General features: G+C 51.4%; 1 pseudogene; it reads right to left on the bottom strand.

Moving 5' to 3' along the window:
- Positions 1-1,432: 1,432 nt before the first annotated feature.
- The window catches only part of LOC139266955 (netrin-G1-like), a 30,608-nt pseudogene continuing 16,193 nt past the window's right edge, over positions 1,433-15,847 (bottom strand).

Genomic DNA, 15,847 nt, shown 5'->3' with positions numbered 1-15,847 from the left:
CCAGGCGAGTGAATTTTCAACATTTAATATCTGAAACGTCAGATAAATGGGCTTTGACGATAATTCCTGAAAACCAGGAAATATTCTAAAGAGTTCCCGAGACAGGTCAGGAAAAGATTCTGTGGAACCAGAAGTAAATGATGATTAATGTCCTTGTCTAGAGCTCCAGCGATTGAAATATTTTCTTGACACAATCTCTCGTCTATTTTATTGTAAAAGCTTTGAATTCTCTGTGTAAAATAAACTCAAAGCAAAGTGGACCATTTCTCAGCCGTGGTCAGTCAAGGTCTCAGGTCAGAGTTCATCTGCACTGTCGGAGGGGCAGTACTGAGGGAGTGCTGCACTGACGGAGGCACAATACTGAGGGAGCACTGCACTGTCGGTGGGGCAGTACTGAGGGAGTGCTGCACTGTCAAATGGAGTGAGAGAGGGAGGGAGAGAGGGAGGGAGTGGATGGACTCAGAGTGATGGAGTGTAACTGTTATATATGCAGACTATAGATATACTCTCTGTGTAGTCACTGTATAGTTACAGAAGATGGATACTTGTTACCTGCTGTACGATCAATAAGGTTTACACTGCATATATATTATGCTGGCACCACTAGAGGGTGCAACTGTTGGAGACCAGGGTTTCCTGCCCCTGTGGCAGAGGCTTTCAACCAGAGGGCACTGTGGTGGGAGACCTGAGGGTCACCTGCATAGGTGTGCAGGGCCCAGTATAAAAGGCTGCCCACCAAGCTTGTGCCTGACTCTGGAATTACGAATAAAGGACCAAGGTCACTACAGTTTGACTACAGCACATTGCCCCGTGGAGTCATTCATAAGTGCATTACAGACATAACAGTAACAAGTGTGAATGAATGAGTGCTGCACTATCGGAGGTACCATCTTTCAGATGCGACATTAAACCGAGTCTGCCCTCTCAGGTGGCTGTAAAAGATCCCATTTCACTATTTGGAAGAAGAGCGGGGGAGTTATCCCCAGTGTCCTGGCCAATATTTATCCCTTGACCAACATCACTAAAACAGGTTGTCTGGTCATTATCACATTGCTGTTTGTTGAGAAAGTCCTTCATTGTCTGTGAGGCGCTTTGGGCCATCCTGAGGGGCGAAAGGCGATGGAGAACTGCAAGTCCTTTCTTTCTTTGTCCCAAAGCTGGACATGGGCCGAGCGGCTGGCAATTACAGAATGAATATTAGCAGCTGCCTGGGCCCCGCGGGGAGTCCGAGAGTCCAGTCCCCACTGACTGCCCATTCCTTCCGGCCTCTCACATCCAGTCGGGCTGGGTGGGCTCCGGCCTCGGTTCCACTTTGCCTTTCCCAGGGGTGGGAGCGGGGGAGGGGAGCGTGTTTTACCGGCGACGCAGTAAACGCTGGATCCTCCTGCGCTCTTCGCACCTTCCCGTGAGCGGCCATGGCGCTGGAAGCCGGTCAGAGCGGCGGGCGGCCGTTAGCGGTGGTTAGCAGCGCAGTCAGCGACAGCAGCACCCGGTGTAAGGTGGGGTCCCGCGGGGATTGGGAGACACACCCTCCCACTTCCTCCCCACACTGGCCTTTCTCACACAGGAGCCCGGTGTAGGGAGCGGGGCACACACACCTCCCATTGTCCTCACACACTCCTCCGTTCTCACACCACGTCAGAAAGTTATCGCACACGCCCGCTGCAAGGGGTCAGAGAAAAGAAAGGTCAGGTCATAGAAACTCTCCCACGTTACAGATTGTTCCAACTCTCTCTCACTTTTACAACAACTTGCATTTATATAGTGTCTTAATCGTAATAAAACGTCCCAAGGTGCTTCACAGGTTATCAGACAAAATTTAACACCGAGACACAAAAGGAGATATTAGGACAGGGGACCAAAAGCTTGGCCCAAGAAGTCGGGTTTAAGGATTGTCTTATAGGAGGAGCGAGAGGTGGAGAGGTTTATGGAGTGAACTCCAGAGCTTCGGTCCCAGGCAGCTGAAGGCACGGCCCCCAATGGTTGAGCGATTAGAGTTGGGGATATGCAAGAGGACAGAACTGGAGGAGCACAGAGATCGTGGAGGGTTATGCAGCTGGAGGGGTTATAGAGATAGGGAGGGGTGTAGGGCTGGAGGGGGTTACAGAGATAAGGAGGGGCGTAGGGCTGGAGGTGGTTACAGAGATAGGGAGGGATGTAGGGCTGGAGGGGGTTACAGAGATAGGGAGGGGTATAGGGCTGGAGGGGATTACAGAGATAGGGAGGGGCGTAGGGCTGGAGGTGGTTACAGAGATAGGGAGGGGTGTAGGTCTGCAGGAGGTTACCGAGATAGGGAGGGGTGTAGGGCTGGAGGAGATTACAGAGATAGGGAGGGGTGTAAGGTTAGAGGAGGTTACTGAGATTGGGAGGGGGATAGGGCTGGAGGGGGTTACAGAGATAGGGAGGGGTGTAGGGCTGGAGGAGATTACAGAGATAGGGAGGGGTGTGGGGCGGGAGGAGGTTACAGAGATAGGGAGGGGTGTAGGGCTGGAGGGGGTTACAGAGTTAGGGAGGAGTGTAGGGCTGGAGGCGGTTACAGAGATAGGGAGGAGTGTAGGGCAGGAGGGGGTTACCGAGATAGGGAGGGGTGTTGGGCTGGAGGAGGTTACAGAAATAGGGAGGGCTGGTGGAGGTTACAGAGATAGGGAGGGGTGTAGGGCTGGAGGGGTTTACAGATATAGGGACGGGTGTAGGGCTGGAGAAGGTTACAGAGATAGGGAGGGGTGTAAGGCTGGTGGAGGTTACAGAGATAGGGAGGGGTGTAGGGCTGGAGGGGGTTACAGATATAGGGAGGGGTGTAGGGCTGGAGAAGGTTACAGAGATAGGGAGGGTTGTAGGATGGAGGAGGTTACAGAGATAGGGAGGGTTGTAGGATGGAGGAAGTTACAGAGATAGGGAGGGTTGTAGGTTGGAGGGGGTTACAGAGATAGGGAGAGGTGTCGGGCTGGAGGGGGTCACAGAGATAGGGAGGGTTGTAGGATGGAGGAGGTTACAGAGATATTGGGGTATGTGGCCATGGAGGGATTTGAACACAAACATGAGAATTTTAAATTCGAGGCATTGCCAGACTGGGAGCCAATGAGGATCAGCGAGCACAGGTGAGATAGGTGAACGGGACTTGGTGCAAATTAGGATGGGATTAAATATTGAGGCTGAGACTGAGGATTAAATTCTGTGTCCAATTATTCTGTCTAATTCTGGGCGCATTAGGAAGGATGTCAAGGCCTTGGAGAGGGAGCAGAGAAGATTTACAGGAATGATACTGGGGATGTGGGACTTCAGTTATGTGGGGAGACTGGAAAAGCTGGGATTCTTCTCCTTCGAGCAGAGAAGGTTAAAGGGAGATTTAATCGTGGTGTTCACAATTATGAAAGGTTTTTGATCGAGTAAATAAGTAGAAGATGTTTCCAGGGGCAGGAGGGTCAGGGACCAGAGGTCACAGGTTGAAGGTAATTGGCAAAGGACCAGAGGGGAGATGGGGCGAGTTTATTTACGCAGCGAGTTGTTGTGATCTGGAATGCGCTGCCTGAAAGGGCGGTGAGAGCAGATTCAATCGTAACTTTCAAAAGGGAATTGGATAAATATTTGAAAAGGAAAGATGTGCAGGTCTATTGGGAAAGAGCAGGGAGTGGAACTAAATGGATTGCTCTTTCAAAGAGCCAGCACAGGCCCGATGGGCCGAATGGCCTCCTTCTGTGCTGTCTGATTCTATGACCCACCCTCACTGAACTCCAGGCCTCCCTTTGTGAGGAGCTGTGCCACTAATTGTGTGGCAGGTGATGGGAGAGTCCAGGGGGATTCACTCACTAAAAGCCTCTGTGTTTCCCCCCACGGTATCTCTGCTATCGGATACTCTGCTGACCCTGACACCCAGAAGCCGGGGCGGAGTGAGGGGAGGGGCTGGTGCTGGAACGGTTACTTACCTCGACAGCCCCTGTGCCAGTTATATCCGGGCAGGCACCTGTCACACTTGGGCCCTGTCGCCCCCTCCTTACAGTCACAATATCCCGTGTCATTACAGCGATGGTGGAGCGAGCCATCAGGGTGACACTCACAGTCTGCAGAAACAAGACAACACACAAACTGCACACGGCTGTTCCCAATAAATACAGCGACACAATCTCAGCGACAGGAATGAGTGCGAGCCGGGACAAGGGAGGCTCAGACTGTGGGGGTGAAACAAGTCTCCAACACTTTACAAACAGCTTCAATCCTCCACACACTGACTGCACACGGCCCGTGTTCCACTCCCTGGGGCGACTGCACAGAATTAACGCAGGTTAACAAGGCCAGAAAAAACAAACCAGGTTCATCAATAGAGGATAGAATGCACAAGCACAGAAGTGATGTTAAACTTGTATCGAACTTGGAGCACTGGGCGCAGTTCTGGTCTCCGTATTATAAAAAGGACATAGAGGCACTGGAGAAGGTACAAAGTAGATTTACAAGGATGATACCAGAACTGAGACGTTGTACCTATCAGGAAAGGCTGACCAGGCTGGGGCTCTTTGCTGGTAAAGAGAAGACTGAGGGGTGACCTGATCGAGGTCTTTAAAATTGTGAAGCGGTTTGATAGGGTGGACGTAGAGAAGATGATTCCACTTGTGGGGAGTCAAAAACTAGGGTCATAAATATAAGATAGTCACTAATAAATCCAATAGGGAATGGAGGAGAAACTTCTTTATCCAGAGAATGGAACTTGCTCCCACAGGGAGTGATTGAGGCGAATAGTATCGATGCATTTAAGGGGAAGCGAGATAAACACATGAGGGCGAAAGGAATAGAAGGATATGCTGATTGGGTGAGATGAAGAGGGGTGGGAGGAGGCTCGTGTGGAGCATAAACACCGGCATGGAGCGGTTGAGCCGAATGGCATGTTTCAGTGCTGCACATTCTGTGTAATTGTGTGTGTGGAGAATGGGAGGAGATGAGGAAATGGAGAGAGAGGATTGTTGGTGGACACTGGGGGGGAGGGGTAACATTGAGCAGAGGGAAGCGATGCTGCTACGATGCAGGATGGTCGTTTACCGAGAGTATAAACAACAGAGCCATGACCCACAAAGATTCGGAGAACAGGTTGCCACTCTGGATTTTCCCGGGGGACGGTCCCGCACTACTGGGGAGGAGTTGGCTTGCTGTCATGAACTGGAAATGGGCGATGTCAATGCAATTTGTTCTGTGGAGCGAGTATCATTCTCACAGGTCCTGCACATATTTGACTCATTATTTCAACCCGGCATCGGCACTTTCATGGGGACCAAGGTAGTGATTCACATAAACCCGGATGCCAGCCCAGTATACCACAAGGCCAGTGCGGTGCCGTACGTGATGCGGGAAAAGATAGAATGCAAATTGGACTGCCTGCTGAGGGAAGGCATCATCTCGCCAGTTGAATTCAGTGACTGGGCGAGCCCGCTCATGCCGGTGCTCACGGCGGATGGGTCGGTCAGGATATGTGGCGATTACAAGGCCACCATCAATCGGGTATCACTCCAAGATCAGTACCCGCTACCGAGAGTGGAGGACCTCTTTGCGACGCTATCCGGTGGCAAACCTTTTTCAAAATTGGACCTGACCTCAGCTTACATGACCCCGGAGCTGGCAAGTGAGTCAAAGAAGCTGACCACCATCACGACACACAATGGGTTGTTTGAGTATAACAGATGTCCGTTCGGGATTCATTCGGCCGCGGCGATCTTTCAGCGAAATATGGAAAGCCTTCTCAAGTCGATTCCAAGGACAGTGGTCTTTCAAGACGACATCCGCATCACGGGTCGCGATATTGAACAACACCTCCATAACCTGGAGGAGGTGCTACGCAGACTGGACCGGGTAGGGCTGCGACTGAAAAAGGCGAAGTGCGTCTTCTTTGCTCCAGAGGTAGAATTCCTGGGGAGGAAGGTAGCAGCAGACGGGATCAGACCTACTGCGTCCAAAACGGAATCGATCCAGAGAGCCGTAACACAACGGAGCTGCGTTCGTTCCTGGGGCTCCTGAACTATTTTGGTAACTTTCTTCCCAAATTGAGCACGCTGTTAGAGCCGCTACATGTGCTCCTATGCAAAGGTCGTGATTGGGTCTGGGGGGACAGCCAGGAAAGGGCTTTTGATAGAGCACGCAATTTTTGTGCTCTAACAAACTGTTAACGTTATATGACCCGTGTAAGAAACTAGTTTTAACGTGTGATGCGTCGTCCTATGGGGTCGGGTATGTGTTGCAGCATGTGAATGCCAATGGTCAGTTACAGCCTGTAGCTTATGCCTCCAGAAGTCTGTCCCAGGTAGAAAGGGGCTACGGGATGGTAGAAAAGGAAGTGCTAGCATGTGTATATGCAGTAAAAAAAAATGCATCAGTACCTGTTTGGCAGGAAATTTGAGCTGGAGACAGATCACAAGCCCCTAATGTCCCTTTTGGCCGACAAAAAGGCCATAAATGCGAATGCATTGGCCCGCATACAGAGGTGGGCACTCACGTTAGCCGCCCATGACTACACAATTCGACACTGAAAACTGCGCCGATGAACTCAGCAGGCTCCCACTAGCCACCACTGAGGGGGCAGCTGAGCATGATTCTGAGATGGTCATGGCTGTTGAAGCTTTCGAAAGCAAAGGCTCACCTGTGATAGCCCGTCAGATTAATGTCTGGACAAATAATGACCCGCTACTGTCTTTAGTTAAGAAATGTGTCCTGAATGGGGACTGGGCAGCCACGTACGGGGCAGGCCCTGAGGAGTTTAAACCTTTTCATAGGCGCAAGGATGAACTCTCGATTCAGGCCGATTGCCTACTGTGGGGAAACCGAGTAGTCATGCCCCAGAAGGGCAGAGAGGTGTTTATCAGAGAACTTCACAATGAGCACCCGGGCATTGTCATGATGAAGGCAATTGCCAGGTCATACGTTTGGTGGCCAGGGATAGACCTGGAACTTTGTGTTGGCAGATGCAACACGTGTGCTCAGCTGGGCAACGCAGCCAGGGAAGCCCCCCATAGCCCTGGTCCTGGCCCGCCAAGCTATGGTCACCCATCCATGTGGACTACGCAGGTCTTTTCATGGGAAAAATGCTTTTGGTTGTAGTAGACGCTTACTACAACCATTATTAGTGTGCCATTTTAAATTGAAGCACATCCTCTGCCACGGTAGAAAGTCTACGGGCAATATTTGCCGCCCATGATCTACCAAACGTCTTGGTCAGTGACAATGGCCCGTGCTTCACAAGCACTGAATTCCAGGACTTCATGGCAGGCAATGGAATCAACCATGTCAGCCAGCCTCAAACGGCCAGGTGGAACGAGCAGTGCAGATAATCAAACAGGGGATGCTCAGAATCCAAGGGGGTTCCCTACAAAGCTGCTTATCACGTCTCCTGTTGGCCAATAGATCCTGACCATACTCGCTCACAGAGGTTCCACCCGCAGAGCTGCTATTGAAAAGGATGCTCAAAACCAGGTTATCCTTATACACCCTACAATGAAAGAAATTGTTGAGAGCAGGCGTCAGTCGCAATGTGACTACCATGACAGGAATGCGAGGGCACGATGTATTGATATCAATGACCCTGTTTCTGTCCTTAATTACGCTGCAGGGCCCAAATGGCTTGCAGGCACTGTGATTGCCAAAGAGGGGAATCGGGTTTTGGTAGTTAAACTTACCAATGGACAAATCTGCCGCAAACACGTGGATCAAACTAAAAGGAGGTTCAGCAACCTCATAGAAGAAGCAGAGGAAGAACACGGCGTAGAGTTTATTCCACCACAGGTGACCGAACACCGGAACTAAGTGGAGGAGAGCCCAGTCACTGTGGGCAGTCCGGACAGTCCTGACGCACCGCAAACAGCAAACACTCAGGCCAGCCCCAACCGGAGCCCCAACCGGAGCCCCAACTCAGGCGCTCTACAAGGGAGTGTAAACCACCAGAGAGACTTAACCTGTGATCCCAATAAGACTTTGGGGGGGAGGTGATGTCATGTATTCAACTGTCATTGTGACCCATGAATAAGCTGACCTAAGTTGTACACCTTGAGAACACTGACCACAGGGCGCGAACTTGTGGGAGACACTCCTAACCTGGACTTTCTGGTAGAAAAGGGGAAGCTCCACCCACCGTCTGTCTCTTGAGGTCTTGGTAATAAAGGTAACTGGTCACAGAGTGACCTTCTCTCAAGTATGGGCCTCGTGTGCATTTATACTGTACAGTAAGGACATATTACAAACAACATACAAATTCCTGAAAAACAATGCAGACAGGGAGGCAATGATGATATCGTCAAAGCACAGAGCTTTTAATTTACCTCAACACAGCCTGGGCCAGGCCTCATCGCGAGGGAAAGCCTGGGCCAGGCCTCATCGCTAGGGAAAGTTTGAGTCGGTGCCTAGTCGCTGGGGAAAGGTTGGGTCGGGGGTCTAGTCACTGGGGAAAGGTTGGGTCGGGGTCTAGTCACTGGGGAAAGGTTGGGTCGGTGTCTAGTCACAGGAGAAAGGTTGGGTCGGGGTCTAGTCACTGGGGAAAGGTTGAGTCGGGGTCTAGTCACTGGGGAAAGGTTGGGTCGGTGTCTAGTCACTGGGGAAAGGTTGGGTCGGTGTCTAGTCACTGGGGAAAGGTTGGGTCGGTGTCTAGTCACTGGGGAAAGGTTGGGTCGGGGCCTAGTCACTGGGGAAATGTTGGGTCGGGGTCTAGTCACAGGGGAAAGGTTGGGTCGGGGTCTAGTCACTGGGGAAAGGTTGGGTCGGGGTCTAGTCACTGGGGAAAGGTTGGGTCGGGGTCTCGTCACTGGGGAAAGGTTGGGTTGGGGTCTAGTCACTGGGGAAAGGTTGGGTCGGGGTCTAGTCACTGGGGAAAGGTTGGGTCGGGGTCGAGTCACTGGGGAAAGGTTGGGTCGGGGTCTAGTCACTGGGGGAAGGTTGGGTCGGGGCCTAGTCACTGGGGAAAGGTTGGATTGAGGCTGGTCACTGGGGAAAGAGGGGCTGATTTCCGATGTGCTTTGCTCAGCCCTATTGAAGGTATTTTCTTTGTTTCTTTATCTTGTTTTGGGCTGAAAGCAGAAGGGTGAAAGAAGGTGAGAGCAGAGATTGTAACAGGAACTGACCTCGGCAAACGTTGTGGTGGTCCAGCTGTGCTGAAGGGTTTCGGTGGTAGCCCAGCCGACATAACTGGCAGTGTCGGCCTCTAGTGTTGTGCTTACAGCTCACGCAAATGGCGGTGGTGAGCAGCTCGAGGTAACTGCACCGGTTCGAATGGCCGAAGCATTCGCAGGCTTGCAGGGAAAAGACAGAGAGTGTAGACGGGACACAGGCAGTTTGCAGACTGTGAGAGGGTCACATGCTGCAGGAATGAGAGGTGGGGAGGAAATGGCAGGAATGGGAGGGAGGGAGGGAACACTGAGGCTTTTAGCAGTGAGGGGAAAACATCAGACTCCTGGCTAGTTACGGTTTGCATTGAATCAGGCAGATGGCAATGGATGGTCCCAATCCCAGGTTTATAGATTCTGTGCCGGGTTTTACACAGCACTGCCAAGTTAGGGGCCTTTCAACTGTGGCTCAGTGGGCAGCACGTTCGCCTCGGAGTCAGAAGGTCATCGGTTCAAGTCCCATTCCAGAGACTTGAGCCCATAATCCAGACTGACGCTCCCAGTGCAGTACTGAGGGAGCGCTGCAGTTTCAGCGGGCAGTACTGAGGGAGTGCTGCACTGTGTGAGGGGGAGTACTGAGGGAGTGCTGCACTGTGTGAGGGGGAGTACTAAGGGAGTGCTGCATTGTGTGAGGGGGAGTACTGAGGGAGTGCTGCACTGTGTGAGGGGGAGTACTGAGGGAGTGCTGCACTGTAAGACGGGGAGTACTGAGGGAGTGCTGCACTGTGTGAGGGGGAGTGCTGCACTGTGTGAGGTGGAGTACTGAGGGAGTGCTTCACTGACAGAGGGGCAGTACTGAGGGAGTGCTGCACTGTGTGAGGGGCATTACTGAGGGATTGCTGCACTGCTGGAGTGGTAGTACTGAAAGACTGCTGCACTGCCAGAGGGACAGTACTAAGGGAGTGCTGCACTGTCGGAGGGAAAGTACTGAGGAAACACTGCACTGTTTGAGGGGCAGTACTGAGGGATTGCTGCCCTGCCGGTGGGGCAGTCCTGAAGGAACACTATATAAATGCAAATCCTTGCTTTCTCCTGTGCTCTGAGCCAGTCGCGGTGTTTGAGAGCTCCTACCTTGCTCTGGGATCGTGACCTCTAGTGATGAGATTCTTGGCCATTTGCGACCGAGCTTTGGGTCAGCTGCATGTGTCAGGAGAAATCAGCAATTATTAATCCCAGCTGGAGAACAACGCGCGTTCTGAACAGAACATCTGTACTGTGCGCACACACATCGAGTGGAGACTGTCCGGGATTGCAGGAGTATCCGAGAGACAAGCAAACAGACATTTCCATCTCCGCTACACCGCCAATCAGACAGAAACTCACACCGAGACTCGGGAGGAGATATTAGGACAGGTGACCAAAAGCTCGGTCAAAGTGGAAGGTTTTAAGGAGATTCTTAAAGGAGAAGAGAGAGGTGGTGTGGAGAGGTTTAGGGAGGGAATTCCAAAGCTTCGGACCCAGGCAGCTGGAGGCTTGGGAAGGCGTTAGGGATGGAGGAGGTTACAGAGATAGGGAGGGTTGTAGGGTGGGAGGGGGATATAGAGATAGGGAGGGGTGTAGAGCTGGAGGAGGTTACAGCGATAGGGAGGGGTGTAGGGTTGGAGGAGGTTGATGGAGATAGGGAGGGGTGTAGGGTGGGAGGGTTTATTGAGATAGGGAGGGGTGTAAGTTGGGAGGATTTACTGAGATAGGGAGGGCGTAGGTAGGAGGGTTTACTGAGATAGGGAGGGTGTAGGGTGGGAGAGTTTACTGAGATCGGGAGAGTGTAGGTAGGAGGGTTTACTAAGATAGGGAGAGTGTAGGGTGGGAGGAGGTTGATGGAGATTGGAAGGAGGTTTACTGAGATCGGGAGGAGAGTCGGGTGGGAGGACTTACTGAGATAGAGAGTGGTGGGGCCATGGAGGGATTTGAATGCGAGGATGAGAATTATAAATTGGAGGCGATGTTGGACTGGGAGCCAATGTCGGCTCAATCAATCACTTCCCCGGGGCTACTCACTGCCCGGGCTGTCGCTCGAAGCGGATCGATGGATAATTAGTGGAATCTGGTCCGCGGAGCGATGATTAAATGGGGTGAGGCCGTGACAGGCTGTTATTGTGGGATTTCGGTACATTCGAGTGGGTTGAGGGTTTGAAAGGCAAACTGTGTAATGCTGGATGTGACAGAGTCTCCCTGTTATGATTCAGTGTGACTGAATACAGCAACATCTCACTCAGTAATTCAGCACAAAATGGAGATTCATCGCCAGACATTAGAACTAGTTTGTCTTTAGTTCAGTTTGTGTCGGTGATGAAGGTTTTGAGTGTCGGTTCTAGCTGTACCTGGGCAGGAAAGGGGCAGGTTTGGGGTCAAAGTGTAACATTTCATCGAAGCTCCAGGTGCCTCAGACCCCCAGACCCAGTCAGTGTGGTGGGTTATGGTCACTCTCGGTCAGTTTGGAGAGTTATGGTCATTCCAATCAGTGTGGGGAGTTATGGTCACTCCTGGTCAGTGTGGAGAGTTATGGTCACTCCTGATCAGTGTGGGGAGTTATGGTCACTCCCGGTCAGTGTGCAGAGTTATGGTCACTCCCGATCAGTGTGGGGAGTTATGGTCACTCCCAGTCAGTGTGGTGAGTTATGGTCACTCCCAATCAGTATGGGGAGTTATGGTCACTCCTGGTCAGTGTGGAGAGTTATGGTCACTCCCGATCAGTGTGGGGAGTTATGGTCACTCCTGGTCAGTGTTGAGAGTTATGGTCACTCCCGATCAGTGTGGGGAGTTATGGTCACTCCCGGTCAGTGTGGGGAGTTATGGTCACTCCTGGTCAGTGTGGGGAGTTATGGTCACTCCCGGTCAATGTGGGGAGTTATGGTCACTCCCGGTCAGTGTGGGGAGTTATGGTCACTCCCAGTCTGTGTGGGGGGTTATGTTCACTCCCAGTCAGTATGGGGAGTTATGGTCACTCTGCTCCCGGTCAGTCTGGGTGTTGGTTCAGGGTTGCGATATGGCGGATGGTTTGGAATGACATTGACAGCATGCGAAGGGTTAAATAAATGGGAACAAGTTGACAGGAACAAAGGGGAACAGATTGAGGCCGAGACACTCACCCAGTTCCTATTCCTGCATCTGGGATTACGGGATTACAACAGGTCACCATTGATCTCGGCCTCAGCCACCACGTGGCTTTCTACAAATCTTCCCTCCACTTCTCACTGAACATTCTCACTGAGACAGTGTTAAGAAGCATTTTCGTCTCAGCTAAGATGTGGGTCATATATATTACATCTTCCCTGCTTCATATCTGCTGCACCACTCGAGAAGATTATACTTTACTCCATAGATACACGGACAAGCAGACTCCTGATCCCAGCCCTGCTCACACCTACACTGCCTCACACCTTCACCTGTTCACACCTTCACCCGCTCACACTCTACCCCTGCTCACACTCGGCCCCCGCTCACACCTACACCTGTTCCTCGCTCACTGAGAGATGAGGGAGGTTTGAGGGAAGCGGATTATTCCCGATGCAGAAATGGGCTCTGGGTCAGCAGGTCACAGGTCACAGGTCAGAGAGTATAGGTCCAACTCACGGCCATTCGCCACGGGGTCAGGGAAGCCTGGAGAGGGAAAGAGAAACAAACAGAGTTAGAGAGACATCTGATTAACAATCTTTATCGATAAACACATTAACACAACCCATTACACGGAGTGTTCATCAGATCGACGTCACTCAAACTCAGAACAAGGAACTGATGGGGGATTGGCATGCTGCATCCTCTGAGCGATCACACCAGCCCTGTGTGAGACCAGGTAGAGTTGCTAAAGTGCTCCCGTAAGGTGAGTGTGAGAGTAGTATGTGGGGACGCTCCCACTACGTGCGATTAGTGTGTAAGTACGCAGAGTTAATACGTAAGGGCATCAGTGGTCACACACACCCCTCCCCCACTGCCCAGTCAGCTCACTATCCGGATATTGATCTCGGGACATTCCACACACAGCAATGGCCACAGATGTCCCTCACAACCTTCACTTCCTGATCTGCTTCAGATATTGATTACATAGAGGTTTATTCTCCTCTCACCCTCCCCAGCTGTTCCCCAGATGTTCATCCAGCTGTGAACATTCCATTCTCACATTAGTCTGCACCTCACTGCTGGCTCTGTATCTGTGGGTGTCCGGAGTAAGGTTTCAGCAAATTCAACACCTGCGGCTATTACAACCTCACCCTCTACATAATGCCAGCGATCCCCCTCGCTCACTGACCCCGACATTACATTGATAGAGGGCTTCAAAATGAGGAAGGGTTTTGATGGAGTGAATAAGGAGAAACTGTTTGCAAGGGCAGGAGGGTGGGTAACCCAAGGACACAGATTGAAGGTGATTGGCCAAAGACCCAGAGGGAGATGAGGATTATTTTTACGCAGCAAGTTGTTGTGATCTGGAATGCGCTGCCTGAAAGGGCGATGGGAGCAGATTCAATCATAACTTTCAAAAGGGAGTTGGATAAATACTTGAAAAGGCAACATTTGCAGGTCCATGGGGAAAGAGCGGGGAGTGGGACTAATTGGATAATTTTCCTTTCATTCTTTTTTTTCTTCGCTATATCTCTAATTCTTTCTCTCACTTTCCTTTTGTCTCTCTTACTTTCTGTCTCTCATTCTAACTTAATTTCTCTGCTTCTCTCTCTCCCTCTTTATCACTTTCTCTATTTCTCTGTTTCCCACTTTCTCTTTCTTTTTGTTTGTTCTCTCTTTCATTTTTTGCTTCTCTCTTTCTCTCTTTCTCCATCTCTGTCTCTTTCTCTCTCCGCCCCCCCCCCCCCCCACCCTTTCCCTCAGTGTGGAGCTGTGGGCACGGACCCTATCTCTGTCCCTGGCTCTGTCCAATCTCCCGCTGTGAGTCTCTGTTCCCACATGAACACAATGACAAAGATGGGTGGGTTGTATTTTGGAGTCGGTACATTGCCGAGAGTTGGGCTGAGAATGAAATGTGAAGGGAATCTGGTGCCGGCACTGGGCCGGGCCGGAGCAGCTCTGATTACTCACAGACATTGGCCGTCCCTTTGGGGATTGGGAGGTACGAGCCCGCTCTCCACGCTCGGCCTTGAAAGCCTTTCTTGCATCTCTCGCAGTCCGGCCCCGTCGTGTTGTGCTCGCACTCGCAACTCAGCTTCCCCTTCTCCCAGATACAGTTGTTGGCGTGAAGATTGCACTTACACCTGGCAAAAAACAACAGCAAGCTGGTTTCAAATAAGCTGAGCAGCCGGGTTAGACTGGGGACTGGCCGCTCCGCGAGTCCGCTCTCCCTTTCCCAGCTTCGCTCTGCAAACAGCAACATTTTTCTCCCACTTACTGCCTTTCAACCCAGGCGGCGGGTCAGTTTCTGGGTGTGTTTCCGCTGATTGACGATCAGATTCTGGGCAGCAATAACAACACGTTAGGAGAGAGTTTCTGATCAGCTCCGGCCTTCCAGGCCCCTCAAAGGAAGAGCTTGCATTTATAGAGCGCCTCGCACAAGTTATTGCTTTTCAACAACAATAACACCTGCAACAACAACTTGCATTTATATAATGCATTTCGTCCCAAGGTGCTTTACAGGAGCGTAAATCAGATAAACTGACACCGAGCCACTTAAGGTGATATTAGGACAGGTGACCAAAAGCTTAGTCGAAGAGGTCAGTTTTAAGGAGCGTCTTAAGAGAGAGAGAGGTAGAGAGGGAGATGTTTAGGGAGGGAATTCCAGAGCTCAGGGCCCAGGCAGATGAAGGCACGGCCACCAATGGTGGAGCGAAGGGAGTGGGGGATGGGCAAGAGGCCTGTGGTGGAGGAGAGCAGAGATCTCGGAGGGCTGTAGGGTGAGAGGAGGTTACACAGATAGGGAGGAGGAGAGGCCAAGGAGCTGTTTAACTCACTGCGAGGGTGAAGCTTCATAATCCGCAGATTGTACGTTGCACATTCAGCAAATTGTCAGTTCTGGGCACTGTTTGCTGAACTAAGCAGATACCCAGGCAGTTCCTTGGAGTCACATTAACGGCAGCGTAAACATTTTACTGCTCCTGTTCTCTAATTAGTATCTGAAGATTGTCCTCGGCTAAAAGTTGGAGCGAGCCTCCCAGAAGCTGAGTGTGGAATAATGAGGGAATGGCTCCAAGCCCTGGAGATTGTGTGATGGGAGAATGGGAACTCACTGACCCAGACTGAATATAGATCCAACACGAAGGAAGCCTTCAGTCACAATCATTCCTCAAATCAGGAAGGGCTTGGATCGAGTAAATGGGAGCAACTGTTTCCAGTGGCAGGAGGGTCGGGGAACAGAGGTCACAGGTTGAAGGTAATTGGTAAAAGACGCAGAGGGGAGATGAGGAGAGTTTATTTATGCAGCGAGTTGTGATCTGGAATGCGCTGCCTGAAAGGGCGGTGGGAGCAGATTCAATTGTAACTTTCAGAAGGGAATTGGATAAAATACTTCAAGGGAAAGATTTGCAGGGCTATGGGGAAAGAGCGGGGAGTGGGACTAATTGGATATCTCTTTCAAAGACCGGCACAGGCCCGATGGTCTGAATGGCCTCCCCCTGTGTTGTGTGATCCTCTCACTCTCTGAATCCTGATCAGACTGGAGCTCGGCAGTGCTGAGAGTAAAGGGACAGACTCTGCTCGCTCCGTGCTACTCGATTGGCTGAACACTGAGCAGGAACTCGCTGACTCATCGCCAGCCAGCCAGCAGGACTGTGAAAGCTCGC

The sequence above is a fragment of the Pristiophorus japonicus genome, chromosome 7 (assembly GCF_044704955.1).
Source record: "Pristiophorus japonicus isolate sPriJap1 chromosome 7, sPriJap1.hap1, whole genome shotgun sequence".
Lineage (NCBI taxonomy): Eukaryota > Metazoa > Chordata > Chondrichthyes > Pristiophoridae > Pristiophorus > Pristiophorus japonicus.
The sequence above is the reverse complement of the archived record's forward strand: the minus strand, read 5'-3'. Positions and strand labels throughout refer to the sequence as shown.